This window comes from Anser brachyrhynchus (assembly GCF_964034855.1).
Source record: "Anser brachyrhynchus genome assembly, chromosome: 5".
NCBI classification, from domain to species: Eukaryota; Metazoa; Chordata; class Aves; order Anseriformes; family Anatidae; genus Anser; species Anser brachyrhynchus.
This window is the reverse complement of record NC_137699.1, coordinates 18,658,012-18,675,366: the sequence shown is the minus strand read 5'-3', so window position 1 is coordinate 18,675,366 and position 17,355 is coordinate 18,658,012. Positions and strand designations below refer to the sequence as shown.

Below are 17,355 nucleotides of genomic sequence, written 5' to 3'. Positions count from 1 at the left end.
AGCTATTGAGCACAATAATCCAGAGTGGTATCTGTTTCAGGAAGTCCCTGCATCGTTCATTTCCAGAAATTGAGAGAAGAAGCTAGAGAGAAAAAAAAATCACTTTCTACATGCCCTGTTCTTACGCACTTTGGCTGGCCATCCTCCAGTGACAACTGCTGGGGACAGGGTATGGAGCTACTTATAGCTTTGGTCTGACCCAGAGTGGCCATTATGTTCTTAGAAGATACTATCACTATCCTTTTCTGATTACATCCACAGGAACCAAATCATATATATATAAACATGTTGTACAACTAAGTAAGACCACAAGCTTTGAGAAACAGAATAAACACTTTAAGTTTGTTGAGCTGTATTCAGAACGAAAAATCATTTTTTTTCAGAACAGTCTCTGAAGTTAAGCCCCCTCCCTGAAGTTTATTGCATGAGCCAAGGGAGAGAGCCCATTCTTTCTAACAATGCCCTTTCAGCTACTTTGATGCTAAAAATAAAAAATGTTTGATAGCTATCCAAGCAACGAAGGTGAAAACAGTAATTTCCAGCTTTTCTAAAGGTCTTTGGCAATATACATTTGACAAAACAGTCACCAGCAGATGAAATCATATTGTTTTTTCCTGCTTTGTGTGTCTGAGCTCCCTTTCACTTCTTCTAAGCCTAGACAGTCAGAAATAGTAAGTCTACTGAAAAATTAACTGAAAATGCCTGTTCATTAATGATCTTGTAAACAACACTATGTTGTTCAGTGGAGATGATGCCTGTTGCTTATAGGTGCTGAATTCTATTGTTTGGCAAAATTTATGTTGTAGATGCCAGAACAGTGCCTAGCCCGAGAACAATAACAAGAATACTTTTTTTAGCATTGCCAGTCATACATTGCCCTTTTTAATATAAGGCTGGGGAAAAATCTCATGAAAGCATTTAGTTATTGGTTTATAAAAACCTTTTTCCTAGTGATCTAATCGTGCAGCACCAGTGGCAGGGCTAAAATGGCACTGACAAGCGGAGTTACCAGTGCTTTGCAGCTCCATGTGATGATGCAGGTAGCACAAGCAATTAAACCCAATTGAATTTGTTGTTGTTGTTGGAACTGTTTCTTTTGTCAGGCTTTAGAAAAAGGGATTCTTTCAAGCAGAAACACATTTATAATTTTGTTGAAAAAAAGGATTCTGGAAGAGGAAGTATTACACACTCTGCATCAGCTGCCACAGTGCTGCAGGAATTAAAAATTCTGTGTCTTGTCTCCTTGCGCCCTTATGAGCAAGACTCCCCAGGAGGTGTCTGTGATCCTTGGATCCTAAACCACCTCCCCAGGTCAGATGTGGAGATGGCAGTATGTGAGCGAGGGTGAAGTCCTCTCCCAGAGCCCACTCCAACAGAGACTGCCGGCATAACGCCCAGCAGGAGTAGCTCCATAGCATCTGAAATGTGAGCGTTTCATTCTGCGGAAAAAAGTGTTGTCATCTTCTGGAGTGGGAAAAAATCTTCTCATTTTCCAGTCAGCTCTATTTTAACAATGTCAACTTATAATAGTTTCTTATATATACTTAGCTGTGTAAATACCATAGTAATAGTGATGCTCTGAAAAATAAGCCATACTTGTGTAACAGACGGGTGGTGTACGTGCCTCTGTTGCTGACAGGCAAGTCTCCAGTTACTCTAGACTAAGGCTTTTCCTGCCAGATGAGTGCTGGCTGCTGCACTCAGTTTCTGATGGGTCGGTGATGATAAATAACTTGTGCTGACTAGGATGGAGGCTACCACATTTATTTTCCTTGTTTTTGAGTAGCAATTTAAACCCAAGTCTCTGGGAGTAAACTGCTGTGTATTCACTCTGCTACTGAGACTCCTTTTCCAAATCAGCTGTCAGTAGCAGGAGTTGTAGCTAACATTGATTTGTAAATGCATTGCTCATTTCAGAAAGATTGCATAGGGTCTCATCCTCTTTACAGAAAACATACTGCTCCTTGGAATTAATATATTAATATGGAAGAATAGGGATGTATTCAAAAAATATCTAATTGTTGCTGATAGCTGTTTTTCGCCTCTGGGCTGATTTTGTTTGGCAGATTCTTCCTTAAAGTTGAGAAAAGCTGAGCTCTTTGTATTGGCCAGGTACAAAGCTTCACACAGGTGTTACTGGATGTTTAAATGTAAAGGAGGATGCTCAGGCATTAAAGAGGGGAAGCAAAGTGTAAATAAAAAGGGCTATTTTGCTCAAGCATGAGGAAAGTTGGGGTGATTTGATGAACATTTTGAAGAGGTTTAGGTTTTAAAATAAAAAAGGTACAGTTTTCAAAAATATGTATGCGAAGAAGTGGTCTCTCACCTCACTAAGGTACTCAGAGTTGATCTTGGGAAAAGGCTGTCCCTTCCCACTGACTCTAGTGGAAATACGGGGTGACTAGCATCTAAATGAGGTAGCATTAGGTACAGTGTGTCCTCCTCCTTGCTGCAACACCAGTTGTTTTTCAGACTGAAAAGTTCCTTTTCAAACTGTTCATTTCGGTCACCATCTAATGGACTTTTGAAAATGAAATTTAGATGGCCAAGTTATTTGGCTGTCTCGTTTATTGTTTGTTCCCTTTACTTTGACTAGCCTGTTTTGTTCTAAGGACTCTTTGAAAGGTTGGAGGACTAGCAGGATTAAACCAAGTCATTGCATTAGGGAAATGAAATCTCATTAAGAAGGCGGTTGTGATTCTCTAATCCCTCCCTGTGGGTCTTGCCTCTGCACCAGGCTCGGGCTGACAGAAGCAATGAGGAGGCCGAGTGGGCACTACTCCCCTCACTGCAGTGCTGCAGAGGGGCATCTGCAGCCGTGACTGCATGGGTCTGGGCACACCAGTAGCTTGCTGCTTGCAAGCCGACGTGTAGGTAAATTCACGCCTTTGGGATAACTTACTCATACGCCCATATCCTGAATCATAATTGGATTCCTCCTCTGATCCTCTGGTAACAATGCTGGACTGCCTTGCCCATTGCCAGTAAAGCACTGCCCTCAGGACTTCACACAAATGTTCATACCTTTGGGGCATTCACCATGAAACACAGAAATAAGAAAATCTCATAGAAGAAAGAGTTAATTCAGATGCCTGCCTGCCTGATGGCTTCTGGTTAGGAAAGTTACTCACCTGTTGCTCCCAGATGGACAGACTGCAGAAGAGCCATGAGAAAGAATGATCAGTGAGAGGAAAGTGTGATTTCCCAATTCACATCAGGAGCCTGAACCTCTGGGTGGTATTGTGGCTTACTCTGTCCAAGATTTGTGAAAATAGCTCATGTATCATTCAGGTGCTAAGTATAGGTCCAAACCCTCACGGAGATGAGGAAGCTGAATCTTGTCTACCACCTGCTGAATGAATGACAGCTCATCTGAAGATCTTTGTCATCATCCCTCATCTCCAAAAGCTCACCACATCTTTTATTGCACACAGGCACTTGAAGGAAGAGTAAAAAATGTTATTTTTGTTTTCAAACAGTTTTAAGTTTGTGTGTCAGTAGGATGAAAAGCGTCTTTTTCAAGAGCAGGAGGAAAACATGATTTGGATCGATCTGTTCTTGAACTGTCTTTTTTCTTCTCCAAATTTCACTAACAAAGCAAAACAAAATCCCCCAGTCTTACAGGGGAAAACTAATAGGGTTCCCTGCATTGCAACAGGCATCAGAAGAGCCTCCTGTCACAGTGTTATCTCAGTTGAGATTAACAGATGTATACACACACACACACAAAAATTGTTCTGAGACTGGATTAAAGGTACGTATTAAACTATCCCTTGTAAGGGGGAAATTATATGGATGAAGAAGTGCTCCAGAGCTTGTGTGCCCACTAAAATTTGCCTGGGAGGCTTGCTCCTCATCAGCAGTCTGAGTGTGCACTCTTGAGTTGTGATAACGAACAAGCCACACAAAGGAAATCTTTAAAAAGCTGCACCACTCTCTGATGATAAATGCAAAACCCTGTAGTTTTGGGGGTGAACAGAGATAGTGAGACTTCTGAAAACATCCAGGAAGAGAATATCATATATTCCAGTTTCCATCGAATCTTGAAACAAAAAGCAAGAAGAATTTGATTGTTTCTGTGATCAGCTTCAAGCACTGTCACAGGTCATGACAGGACTGATCAGCTGATCAATGTCTATCATGACAGCATCCCCAGTTCATATTGAATAGCAAATTTCACCAGTATGCCCATATTTTTTCTCTTGCTTTATGCAATCCTGATAATAAATCTGTTTTAAGTCTTCCCTCCCACTCACGACCTAGTTTGCTCCACTTATTCAAGAAACAATCTCTAAAGCTTGAACACTATTTACATTATCAAGATTTACTTATCTTTTCTTTTTTTTTTTCCATTGAAACACTAAGCAGCTCTTACATCAATGTAGGTGTGTTTGAGAATTATGAGAGCCTTCAATTCTCATACCAGACTACACCCACACAAGTCAATTCCAGTTCCAATGACTAAAGGTCATGTGAATGGCAAAAAGTAACAGGTAAGAACCTAATTTTGCTATTAAGAGTAACTGAATTTGCAGTTATGGTTTATTAGTAAAAGGATTAATGCCACGAGCAGTAAATCCTTTCCCTACCTTACATGTGTTGGTGTTTGTTCCCACTATTGCTATTACTTTTAAAGACACTTCTAATGGAAAAAAAATATAAACATGATGTGTGAGAACAAAGATTTGGTAGAAGAGTATGCCCATTTTCCTCTAGATATGCCAATGATGATAAGAAACAGTGGTGGGCTAGCCACCTGCTAAGGGATAGGGAGCATTTGCTATCCAATTACTTCCATAGGCTTTACTAATAGCAGGTGTTCGAGTGCTGGGAATTGTCAGGTTCCCTGAGGCTGATGGCCTCCTGTTCGTGCATTATGCCTTTCCCAGGATGACATATTTATATTTCTTTGGTTTAACTGCATTCTCACATTAATTTAGTGGTTCCAGTTCTTAGCACTGCTCTTTGTCTTCTTTCAACCAGAAATTCCCCAGTATAGTCGTCTCTTTTATACATTCTTCTCCCAAACCATACCTGTTTTTAATAGTGTTTAATCTATGCTGCCCACTTGAGTGATTTGTTTATTTAGTGATTCTAAGATGCAAGTAATGAGGACTCTATAGATACTAGATGCTGTAAGGATGGTCTCAGAAAGGTTTTGCTACCCTTGGAGATTTTCACAGAAGATACGACCTCTGAAGGGATATGTGATTTTCCCATTTTCTGTGAGGTGTGGGCCATTAACCTTCAGTATTCCCCTCAAAATTACCTTTTGCTTGTGTGCAAAGTGTTACACTAGGTGGGAAATCTAGTTATAATTGCTGGGTGCAACATGAAAATATCTTCCAGGAATTCAGGAGCAAAGCCAGGTGGGTCTGTGTGGTGATTATGCAAGGTCACTCTATTTTCATTTAGGAAAATATTATGTGTTAAGGGACTTGAAATCTCACAAATTAAAGAATAGTAGAGTGAACTTGAAGAACAGGAAGAAAATTCCATGTATGGACACCCATTTTCTACAGTACAACCCTCTCTTTTGCTTGGAATAACCTCTCAACAAGACAGGACCTTAGATTTGGATAACGAAAAACTTCCAAACTCTTGAGAAATTATCTTCAGGATATTAACAGCCTCACTTTCTTTGGTCTCTCTGTTTCTTCTGCTTTTAGCTGTATACCAAAGGGAAGAGGCTGTGGCATTCAGAATGGTGTGATTGATCTTGTTTCTGTGTTTCCGGCAAAGGGGTGTCCAATACTCCTAGAGAGTGATGCTCAGTTTTCATTTAAATTTCAGCCAGCAGACTTCAGTTTTCTTTTCTAGAATAAGGTTGGACTTGCTGTGAAGAGGACCACATGTAATTATCTGGTCAAAATGAATTTATTCTGTAGCTCATCCTTATTATTTGTGACTGTTACAGAGCTCAAAGGTCAGGCTTTTCTTCTGACACAAGACGTGCAGTAGATTAAGCTGTGTATTTAGGGTAATTGTGAACAGGCCAGTGTTATTCTACCAGAAAGACTGAGCTGGTCTGACAAGGCATGTGGTTTTCTCAGTTGCTTGACTGCACTATCTGACCATCCTATTAAATTTGTTCTGTTGGGAGATAGAATGTAGTTAATGCAGTTACCAATATCGGTTGGACTTTTGTTTATACCCATTTTTTATTCTATTAAATGCAATAGGTTATCAGAGCACTCTGTTCATAACAGGGAGGCTAGCATTCAGCTTGGCAACGTCAGAAAGAAACACAAAGGACATCACGGTAAAAACAGGGATGGCAGGGAGAAACTTGGGAAGAAGGGCAGGAAATGGCAAACTCTCCTCCTGCCCCAAATTGTGCTGGAGCATACTTTATAGAGTGTCTTACAGACAATGGTGGTTTTAACAAAAGAGCAAACCAAAAAATAGGCAACTGAAAGTGTAAGGTTGCATAAAACCATGTATCTCACAGTGAGATCTTAAGCTAGTGTTGTATCTAAATTTGTTCCATGCTTTGTTTATTACAATCTACGCTATATCTCTTTGTGTTGAACAAATTTTAGTATCTTCTTTTCCAGTAGAAGTAAGAGTTCAGATTCTGTCTGCAGCCTTTGAAATGTGTACTTTCTGTGCATAACTGGGTCTTGTTATTCCTAAACAACATCTTACATGGAACAGTTAGATGCAAAACCCAGGCCTAGTTTCCAGCACAGTTCTCAACCTCCTACCATGTTTATCTACCCTTCCATGGTGGTCTTCGTCTGTTCTGGTGGGATGGAAAATGATAGCTCCCCAAAGGCTGCCAAATCCACTGCCCAGCTCTCAGATGGTGCGGTGCTACCGGTAATTGCATATGTCTCCTAAGGCCCGATACTCCAATGACAAGAGTTAACTTGTTGTTTTGAAAGAAAATAAAGTTTACTGCATTTTTGGTTGGTAGGGACATACAAAGTTGCCTTCAATTGGATAAACAGTAGCATTAATAAATAATAATAAGATTATTGTTATTTTTAACTTAAGGCTTGATAAGATTTTCCCAGATAGGAAGCAAAACAAGCCTTTCACTGCAAAAATTAGTGGGTTAAGTTCCATGGCTATCCATCTGAACGAGATCAGGATGAAGGATTACAGTGGTCCCTTCTGATCCGTGGGTTTTTTTCAGTACTTTAACCTTTGCAGATCTAGCTAGTTAGGTAGCTAATGCTCTCAGAATACAGGTGAGTCAGGATTTGGGTAGCAAAAAGAACAGAGGTAATGCAGGCCATAGTTCACAATTTTGTTCCAATGCCCTGGCAAAAAAGTTGGTGCCAGACAACCTGATATCAATTGCAGTTGAGTATCTAATCAATCAACATGCTAGGAATTTTCCTTCAGTGCTTAACAAGTTTCAGTTTCAAGATGTTAACTCCTCTGGCAAAATTACCTGATGCTTTCCCCTCTAATTTGGTAAGTCCAGAAATGAGAAGGTAGCATATCTTGAGACTCATTAGATTTGTCAATGAATGCAGTAATGCAGAAAGTCTGCTTGCTTAATAATTTACAAGACCTGTAACTTCCTCTGATAGTCTTTAAGTATTAGGAAGAACCAAGGCAAAATAATTAAGATAGAAGGTTTTTTTCTGGTTGAAGGTAGTATTCAGTCTGCAGTACTTGGTGGTGATTTTGTTTCATGCCTTAGATGAAGCTTTGTCTACCAGAAGCTGCTACCTCTGCACAGCTAGAGAGAAACTTGATGTGCAGAGCCGGAATCCAGTAAGGGGGAAAAGGGGCTGTTCAAACATGGGCCGAAGGAAAGTAATAAACCTAAAATAAATAATAATAATGAAAATCTAAAATAACATCACTGATGCAAGCAGACTTCCTTGTTGTCTAAGGCAGAAGATTTAAATGCTATTTGCTGGCATAATTTTTCAGAGCCATTTCTGCTTGCAGCTTCAGTTAAATGAAAAACAAATCACAGATATGTTAAAACTGCACTGTGTAGGTCAGACTGTTGTTTTCAATGAGCAGTGGTAGAACCCCCACTGTGGATCGAGTGTGGTTTAAAGTCCTGTCATTACTGCTCACAGTGATTTAAAAAATAGCATGTTCAATATGCTTTTGAATTACGTGAATGCTTCTGTTTTATATAATGAAGGAGAAAATTATTAACAATACACTAATTTTTTGTTTGTTGCTCAGATGGGATGTTTGAGTCCCTAAAATTGAATGTTAGTATAAATCACTGTCTCTAGAGCACTGATAATAAACTCTGCTTTCAGATGGATTTATGTAAAGGTTTGGTTTTCTTTTTCTTTAATCTTTTATTGGTTTATAATGGAGCCACCACCAGCCTTCTAGTGGGCCAGGCATGGATAGCCATCTTTTAGCTCGTGTCTCAGCAGCTGTGATATACTGGCTCATTCCAGAGTCTCTTAGATTTTTGGATTTAATTCAATTGCTCCAACATCACATTTTTTCTTGTTGATCTGAATAGGAGTTATTCATAGTAAAGCATCATTAGTTCAAGTCCAGTAAATGTAATGGTGTGAAGAAAACTGTATAAAGAAATGTGGTCCACTGAGTTCTTTTTAGACCTATCTTAGGTGAAGATTTGGCTGCTGCTTTGGTTCAGGAATTCTATCAAGTCACTAAATACCCTAGATTAAGCTTTGTTTATCCTCTTACTTAGCATAATGAATCGAGAAACCTTCCAGTAAAGTTAGAAGAGTGACTCTTGAGTTCTACTCATATAATTTAGTAACTGACTGACAAACTAGGTAGGAACCTGGTCACCTTTTCAAAATATAAATAGAAGAAGCTAATGTTTAGAAATAGTAGGAAAGGTCAAACTGAATGTCTCCATCAGTGTCACAAAATTTAAGCTGGCCATTTAGGATCTGCTGTAATTAAAAAGGAAATTTGAATGTGCAGAAATCACAGTATAAATATGTTTCTGTTTGCAAAAATCTCCATTCAAAAACGTTGGCATTTATCTGAACACTCATCTTAAGAAGTTTGATCCCAATTATCCAGGTGCAGGCAACCAATCCTGAGAAGTTCGTTGCAGCCGGTCTTAACGTGTCCCCACGGTGTTTAGCAGTAATGCTGTTTTGTGCTCCTGAAAACCTTTTGCCACCTTCACAGATGAATCACAGCAAGGGCTGATCCTTCAAAGTCTTTTACTGAAACACTCTTATCTGTCTGTCCACCTGGCTATTGGAACTTTTTGGATAGAGAGCAAACTGCAACAGGGGTCTTACAGAGAAAAGAAAAGATTGTCTTTTAAGATTTCTCTTTCTTACCATCTCTGACACCTTGCAAGTACCGAACTGATGGAAACTAGTAAAATCTTTGGGTTAATGGAGTCATGACTGAAATGTCCCATGGAGGTCCAGTGCCATAACAGCATAAGCTAATTATCCCTAGATCTGGAGGACATTAAGATATGGATTCCTTTTTAGCCATACTTGCATCTAAGTGCCCAACAAATAGCTAGACCTTGGTTCACCAACACTTTTCCTGAAAGGCAGAGAACGATAGCAAAAGAAGCCATCCCTGGAGCCAGCTTTATTGCAAGGGGCATCTGTAAAGGGTACAAAGTATCTAGGAATCTAGTTCATATTGCTTTGCCTGCTGAAGCTCAAGAGCCTGATGGCTTCATCATATGCTGTGATGGCAGAAGCCCAGCTGTGAAACAACATTAAAACCGTTGCAGTAGGTCAGAAGATGAAAGAATTGTTGTGAGAGTCACTGACCGATTAAGCAGTCTGTCATCAGTAATTGATTTTGATGAAGTGGGACAGTAAATATGTGTGGGAGAAGTAAAAAATAAGTCAAAACTGAACCTATACCTTGTACTGACAGTTACAAAGTGGGGAAATACTGTGCTGTACTTCTGGTGTTTTAATTTATGTGTGCAGATAGGAAGAAGTTGCTTCTCTTTCCATTTGGAAAATGGACATTGGACTCTTAATGCACTTACTGAGTTGAAGTTAAATAAGTGGAGAGGGCCAAGCCAGTAATAGTATAAGCAAATAGACCTCTATTACGTCAATCAAGTTGTGGCTATTTATTTTAGAGCTGTTTTTGGCTAGTGTATTGTGCTCAATATATTGCATTATGGAACAGTTTGACTGTGCTGCAGATTAGTCCTCTGGAGTATGTGGTAAAAATGTTCATGCAAAATATAAAAACAAATGTGGCTTGGTTGTATCACAGAAAGATTTAACTCTGCAGAACTCTATGTCGGTTCGCATGCTACACAGCCAAATCTCACCGTCTCATACTGAGCTCTTATAATGAAAGTGCAGCTTCTACCATCAAAAAGCCCTTTAAATAGTATAGCTTACATCAGGTCTGAAAGTGAAATAGGCTACTTCAGCAAAAACAGTTCTGTGTCTGCATAACCGCATTTAGGGTTTTTGTCAGTATGGAAACATCTAAATTCAAAAATCACACCACTAAATTATTAGTACTATACCAGCAGAAGTTTCTACAGTTAACCTAGTCTCAACCAATTCTGCAGTGAGGTTATAACCATAGGGGAATGAATCTGTGGGTACTTTCCAGCAGTTTGCTGGATTGAGAGATGAGTGGAGCAGAGGTTTTCCCACCCAGCCTCATTTAAAGCATGTGGGATATCAGTATCCATATGGGAAGCTTCATGATTAATCATTGTGGAGATTTGTCTCTGTGGAAGACATTTCATTTAGCCCAGGATTGAAAAACAAAGGATATGTTGCTGCCACACTAATCAAAAACACAGACAATCTGCTGTTCATATGTGCCAATTGTTGCAACACTGTAATGTAAATGCACTTAAAGATGAGACAAATAATTATAGGCAACCATTCTGCAGAAAGCTTATAGGAATATGGGCTCTTTAGGGGGATGCTTTCATGTGCATAAAAAGCCTTTCACATACTTAACTCTGGTTGCCAAGTTCTTTGTGCTTGCTGTTGGTAAGTAAATCAGACCATAGCACCTGAATCCAGAAAGTGCCGAACAAAAAGCAAAACTGTAGTCAAAGGGTGAAGAAGGTCAATGGAAAATCCAAACAGTAGGTGTGTTTCTGTGCTGTGGTGGTGGGCACAAACACATAAACTGACTTGAATCCTAGAGAACCATATTTATTTATAAACACAGTAGGTATAGCTGTGCTCATATTGCCAGTCCATTTAGTTTCTGGAAGTTTCTATGTAAGAGAAAAGCATGAGCACTGCCACTGAAGAGTATCTGTAGAGAAATGGTCACTTCTGTAGGCTGTGCAATCTGTCAGATGTGGGCATATAATACTTTTGAAAGGATCAACAGTGGCAAGGAGTGAATTGTTTTTGTTCAACCAAGTTTCAAAATGTATTTTGTAATATTATCTGTTAATATTGAGGCTATTGCTGAACTAAGGATCAAATCATTGCAGTATGAATAGATACTTCTTCTACAGCTACTATTACAGTAAGAATTGTACCCTTCCCTTTCTCCTACAGTTTCAATAGTTTCTTCTTTTCTTCTCGCTTCTTGTCCCAAACAGGCAGTTGCCCTCGACAGTTGAGTTGTTGTTCTACAAAGCTGAATTCATACAGAACTTGAATACCATGTGCAAAAGAAGAAAAAAAAATGCAAAAGACTCAGAAAAAGGCAGCAGGAATGATCAAAGGTCTGAGCAAGAAGCGACTGAACTGCTTGGATTCTTCAGTTCAGAGAATAAATGAGCAAGGTAGGATCTGACAGAAGTCTACAGATCGTAAGTGGCATGGGTGGGTGGGTACTGATCACCAGCTCTTACAGTACAAGAACCAGGGACTGTCCAATGAAGTTAGCAGGAATCATGTTCAAAAAAAAAATAAAAAATGGATGCATTGAAGAAAAAAAATGTCTCCATGGCTTTAAGAGGAGATAGGACAAATACCTGGAAGGGACAGCTCTATTGGAAGTTACCAAATGGCCACACGAAGCTCAGGAAATATTTCAGCTTAAAATAATTACAGACTGGAAAGTACTCCAAGGAAGTATCATATATGTTTTCTCCCGTTCTTAACTTACATGTGAGGTGTGCCTGTAGCCACTGTTGAAGACAGGATGCTGAACCAGATGGTCATTTTGTAGCTCTTATATACCTTTCTGTTATAGCTGAGGTTTTGCCAAGATATTTTAACCGCTGGTTTCTAAGACGTTGTGTTTTCTTACTTGGTCAGTCTTCCAAGTGCCAAATTTAGTGCTGGTATTTCCAGACTTCTTCAAGATAATCTTGCTCCTTGTATCTGCACAATTAATTCAATGTTATTAGGTGTGATTAGAACAGGACTTTTGAAACTAAAGTTCAGATGGCATTGTCCTTCTGCTCGCCCCTTGAAATATTATTGTGAAAATGACTGCATCTTTCTTTCTGCTTGATATTTCTGTGGCTGTATGTTCCCAAATGAGCCAAAAGAACCATGGACTTTCTATATTGGCAGCTATTCATACATTGTTCTGCTGCTCATGTGTATGCTATTCAAACTATTTAAAACTATCAAACTATTTCTCTCTAGGTGCATAAGCTTCGATTTCCAAGCTAAATTTGACTTAGTTACTTTTATCACAAATAGAAGCCACTGATTCTAGCCGTTAGTTGTTTTGGGGCTTTTTAGCTCACTATCATTTGAGAGTCTTACAAGCAAAATTTTGATCCATAATATGTTGGATACAAGACCAGTGCAAATCTTACATGTCTTTGCTAGAATGCAAGACAAGTACATAAAATAATTCCTTATTATAATTCTTAGTGGTAAGTGTTGCTATTAAGTCATCGGCTAATTTCTGATTCTGTGAAAGAAACATGTTTTGGGCAGAAATTTTCCAAGCCTAGGTTTGTTACAAAGTAAATTGTTTTCTGAATAAAAAGCTTTTAAGCAGATAGACAGCTGAAAGGACCGAAATTCAAAAGTTGCAGTTTGCATGGAAATTGTCTTTATTGTGGAGTTGTCTATAGGTTTTTTGTTTTGGCCTTCAGTTCCAGTTGTCTCCTTTGCACTGCAGCAGCCATCTTGTTTAGTTTTTGCCATTAGAAAACAATCAGATAACCAGTGTTGCCAAGTACAAATGCGTCTCATTTTTAAAGTTCAGCTGTTTTCTTCTTATATGATGAATTTTATAGAGCGGCTGCTGCATGATACCTTTCAAATATGGCCAGCTCTGCCAATTCTCATGAAAGGGGTGTTTTGGCCAGACGTTATTGTTGCTGCTATTACAAGTTCCGTCATTGCCAGCCAGACCTTCTAGACTAAAACGGCGCAATTTTCTGCCTTCATATTTAAGGAGCTAACTGGCATAAAAGCAAAACCTAGCATTTGTCTAGGTGCACAGCAGAAAGAAGCAGGTGCATATACAACAGTGCAAGGACTCAGCAGGAGAGAGCCAGTATCTCTAGGATTTGCATTACCATCGCAAAAGCCTTCTAAGTAGAACTGAGTAATAGTTGAACTAGATTGCACCACAGGACAGAAGATATCTAACAGGGCATATGAGACCAAGAAAAAAAGAAAGAAAAAAAAACTACCTCTGTGTAAAAAAATGACTACAGCTGAGAAGCTAAAGGAAGGTAGAGGTGAATATAGAGGTGTACAGACCCATTCAAGAAGGTATCAATATACGGTTGTAAGCTGAATATTTGGCAGGTGGAAATTAGTAAAAAATGTAGGTATCCTATTTCCTTATTAATTCATGATACTGGTGCTGAACATGCTTAGTTGAAACAACACCTGTGCTAAGCCCTCCTATAAAATAGGCTTCTGGAAGGACTGCTGAAGTTGATTAACTTTGTTCCCCCACCTAGTTTGCTTTTCACTCTTGTTCTGGTTTCACTCAGGGCTGGAAATGAGAGTTGTCAGGAAGGCTAGTTTTGTGGTGCACAAGGAAATGCAAGAGCTTGCCAATGGAAACCTTTGTCTGGCTAAATTTTGTTAAAAACGTATTCATATGAATTCAAGTGACGAGCCAAATGAGTTGAATTCCTCATTCATTCTGTGAAGCTTTACATGATGTGACAACCTGGGAATGACACAGAGTAAGGCTGCAATCAAACTCAGTTGTCACAAGCTCTCTGTTAGACAAGCATCATTGCCAGCACTTGTGTCCCTGGTGCCAGACAGCAAACCGTAGCTTTATTTTACTAGGTAGACCAAAAGATGGAAGAGTATGTTCTCAACTAAGTGTGTGTTTTTTGAGGAGCCTCATTCTTTATTTCTACCTCCTCTCTGTAGCTGGTTTCAGGGAGTCCATATTTTTTAAGCTGACAAGACATGCTTTTTCTTTATTGCCAAACTGGTGAAATGGCTTCCAAGAGAAAAGAGAAGGGGGGTATTTTGGTTTTGAAAGCTTCCACTATATTTTTTTTTCCTTGTACACATCCTTTGCACTTGACAAGCAAAATGATTGGATTCAGTAGAAAGTGTGCTCAGAAGTCAGAGTCCCTTTTGCAGCATTTATAAGGGAAAGTACAACCCAGCTGTTGGCAAAACATAGCCTCATTGTTTTGGCAATGCTATTTCATTTACCTTTTTTTCTTTTATACTAACTTGTTTGCTCAGGTATTGGAATTCAGACTTTTTCCTTCTTTTTAGAAATTCACACCCTTTCTGGCAAGGCTTGAACTGTTTTTATTGCTTACAATTATACCTACAGGTAAAATAAATACTTTCCCACGGATGCGCTGGAATCCGGTATGGTTATAAGCTGATGTAGCTGTAAGAGCGGAGTTGTACAACTAGTATTTCTGCTGTTCTGTCTTTTCCTTCTGACAGTTCTTAAAGACACAGGGCTTGGATCTGCTCTTGCTCTTGAGTAATCAAAGCAATTCTTTTTAAAGGCAGCAGGGTTTCATCTATGCTAAATTGGTATGGATGAGAAAAGAACTAAATGACTCCTAGAGTAAAGACCTCTAAGGGAAACCTAATGTGGAGGTAATTTTGCAACACAAATATTGCTGCGGCCTTTAAGCATGTAACTGTCTTAGCACAGCTCTATCCTGTGTGCAGAAAAATGACACTGAAAGAACATTTTGCTGTCATAAAGTAAGGCGTAGAAAAGTTAGGAAATGGCCTAATTAAGGTCGCCTGTGTAATTCATTATGATTCATTTTTTAATTACCTGATCACATACTATTTTTTCCGCAGAGCCCTCTACCTCTGTGCACAGGATGTTCAGAGCACTCTTAATGAGCAGCTATTCAGTAGTTTGTTTTATCTTCATTGTTCCATGTGTGGCCCAAGGCCTTATTTACTGCATGCTATTAAATCCTGTTTTGAGGGCTAAATCCATAAAAAGACTTTGGCCTGGTGACCCTGTGTGCTGAAGTATCGAACTTTTCGACCCCCTGCTGTCTAGTGTTGAGAGGTAGAGTTTATGACCCAGGTGTGCTGTTGCAGCTGTATTGCTATCAGGGCGGGGCTAGTTCCCTGCTCTGGTACTGCAGCGTGCTGTATGGACGTGCCAGTTCTAGTCACTCCTAGCTCAGGTAACCTTAGGAAGTACATGCCATTCTATGGCATCAGCCTACTGTTAACAAATTCATATAAGTGTCTCCTTTCATTACACAGTTAACTGGGAGTCTAGGATTTGTGACTCATGCATCCTGTTTTCAGCAATGTCACTTACGTGCTGAAAAGCCTTGGAAAAGTATTTCACCAGTTGTGACCCAATTTTCCTCTCTGTAAAATGGGAATAATGACATGGGCCAAACCATGTCACAGAGGTGTTCTCTGGCTGCAGTGTTTAAAAATGCTTTGGAGTCTTGGATATAAAATGTTAGGGAAAGACAATGTATTGCTTCTGCATCCAAAACTGAATGTCAGTGCTCTGGAAAGCTCCCCTTGTCTCATCTGCCTGAACTAGATTATATTAGAATAATTGGTGATTCATTTTTCCACATGAAAACAGGCTACTTCTAGTGCTCTTAAAGCTGGTATCTTCCAGAGTCATTCCAGAAGTCCCATGAACACATACTGGAGAAAACACAAGAGAATCATGGAGAGAGAGTGAAACATGTCGTCTTATTCTCAGTTCAGACTATATGAAGATTATGTCCACAGCCTAATATGGCCGTGGACCATTCTTTAACCTGGAGAACATAGTTATGAAGAACTTGGCATGACTCACATCCATATTATCACCCTTTTCCCCTCACCAGAAGCTAAGGTGCCTTGGTGATGCTGCCTAGTGGGAACAGCTGTTGGTCTTTGCTATCACTCAGTCCATGCTTAGGCAAGCTGGGGGAACAGTACTTTGCAAAAGCCAAAGCCATGTTTGTGAGTAGGCTAACAACAGTGCGGACAGCCATCAATCAGGCTTGAAACCTGTGCTCTGGTCCTGTTTAGTTTATCAATATAGACATAGCTTAGGAGGTGTGTTGGGTGCTCAGCTTTCTACAAATGCATTTGTCACTGTGAATATAGGCAACTCCTTAAGGTCTGAGATGTTTCATTGTTTTACATCAAGGTAGTGTAAATGGGTCTAGATTATACCCTGAAATTCCTTGTGATTAGAGCTGACTAGAAATACTGTGATGTAATGACAGTAAAAGCCCTGCTCTTTGATAGAGTTGTGGGAATGTACCAATTCTGATGTTTTATGCAGGAGAAATTTTGCAAGTGAAGAATGAAACTTCTTCTAGGTGAATAACAAACGGGTTTTCTCTATCCCAGAGTACCAGTGGTTTTTATATTTCTGAGAGGGATGGAGAATTAGGAAGAAAACTACAGTAGCTACTTGAACCTGAATCTCTTGCAGTTTAGGTGACATCAAACCATGGGGTCACTCATTATATGATTATTTTTCTGTTTTCTGTTGTTATTTGGTAGAAGGTAGAAGGACGTAACCATTTGCAAGGATGGTTGTTCTATTTCCACTTCCCCCTCCCCCCCAAAAAACGTATACATATATATATATAGAGAGAGAGAGAGAGATTACTAGAGTTTTTCCTTAATAACGTTTTGATGATGTTTTCAAGGGCAGAGAAACAATTTGCTGCTTATTTCTACCCTGAGGTCCTGCCAGTGTGACCTCATGTTCATTTTCAGCCAACAGCTGCATTGATTTTCTGCATTGATTTTCCTTCATTTATACATAATCTGAATTCAAAAGTGTGTAAATGATACTTGAATTGTCCCTCCTGTCTTAACGTACTGGAAATATTCATTTTATTGACTGAGAATATGCTTCCAAATACACGAACACATAGCAAGTGAAAGAGACCACAGTTAATACGTGTAATAAAAACAGATCTGTGAGAAGCAGGCATGATTGTCCAAAACGAGCATACATTTCTGGAAACAAAATTTTCTTCCACCACTAAGGACCTGATTGCTCTTTAATTTAATCCCTGATGGGCCAACACGTGGGAAGCAAGCTACAGAGTGG

General features: G+C 39.4%; 1 protein-coding gene across 1 annotated transcript in view; it reads left to right on the top strand.

Annotated features, from left to right (window-relative positions):
• The window catches only part of LOC308196072 (uncharacterized protein), a 341,236-nt gene that overhangs the window by 152,475 nt on the left and 171,406 nt on the right, over positions 1–17,355 (top strand). Inside the window, exon 26 of the mRNA XM_080594553.1 lies at positions 11,492–11,677. The gene's annotated coding sequence lies outside the window, so the exon portion shown is untranslated. The remainder of the gene's footprint in view (positions 1–11,491; positions 11,678–17,355) is intronic.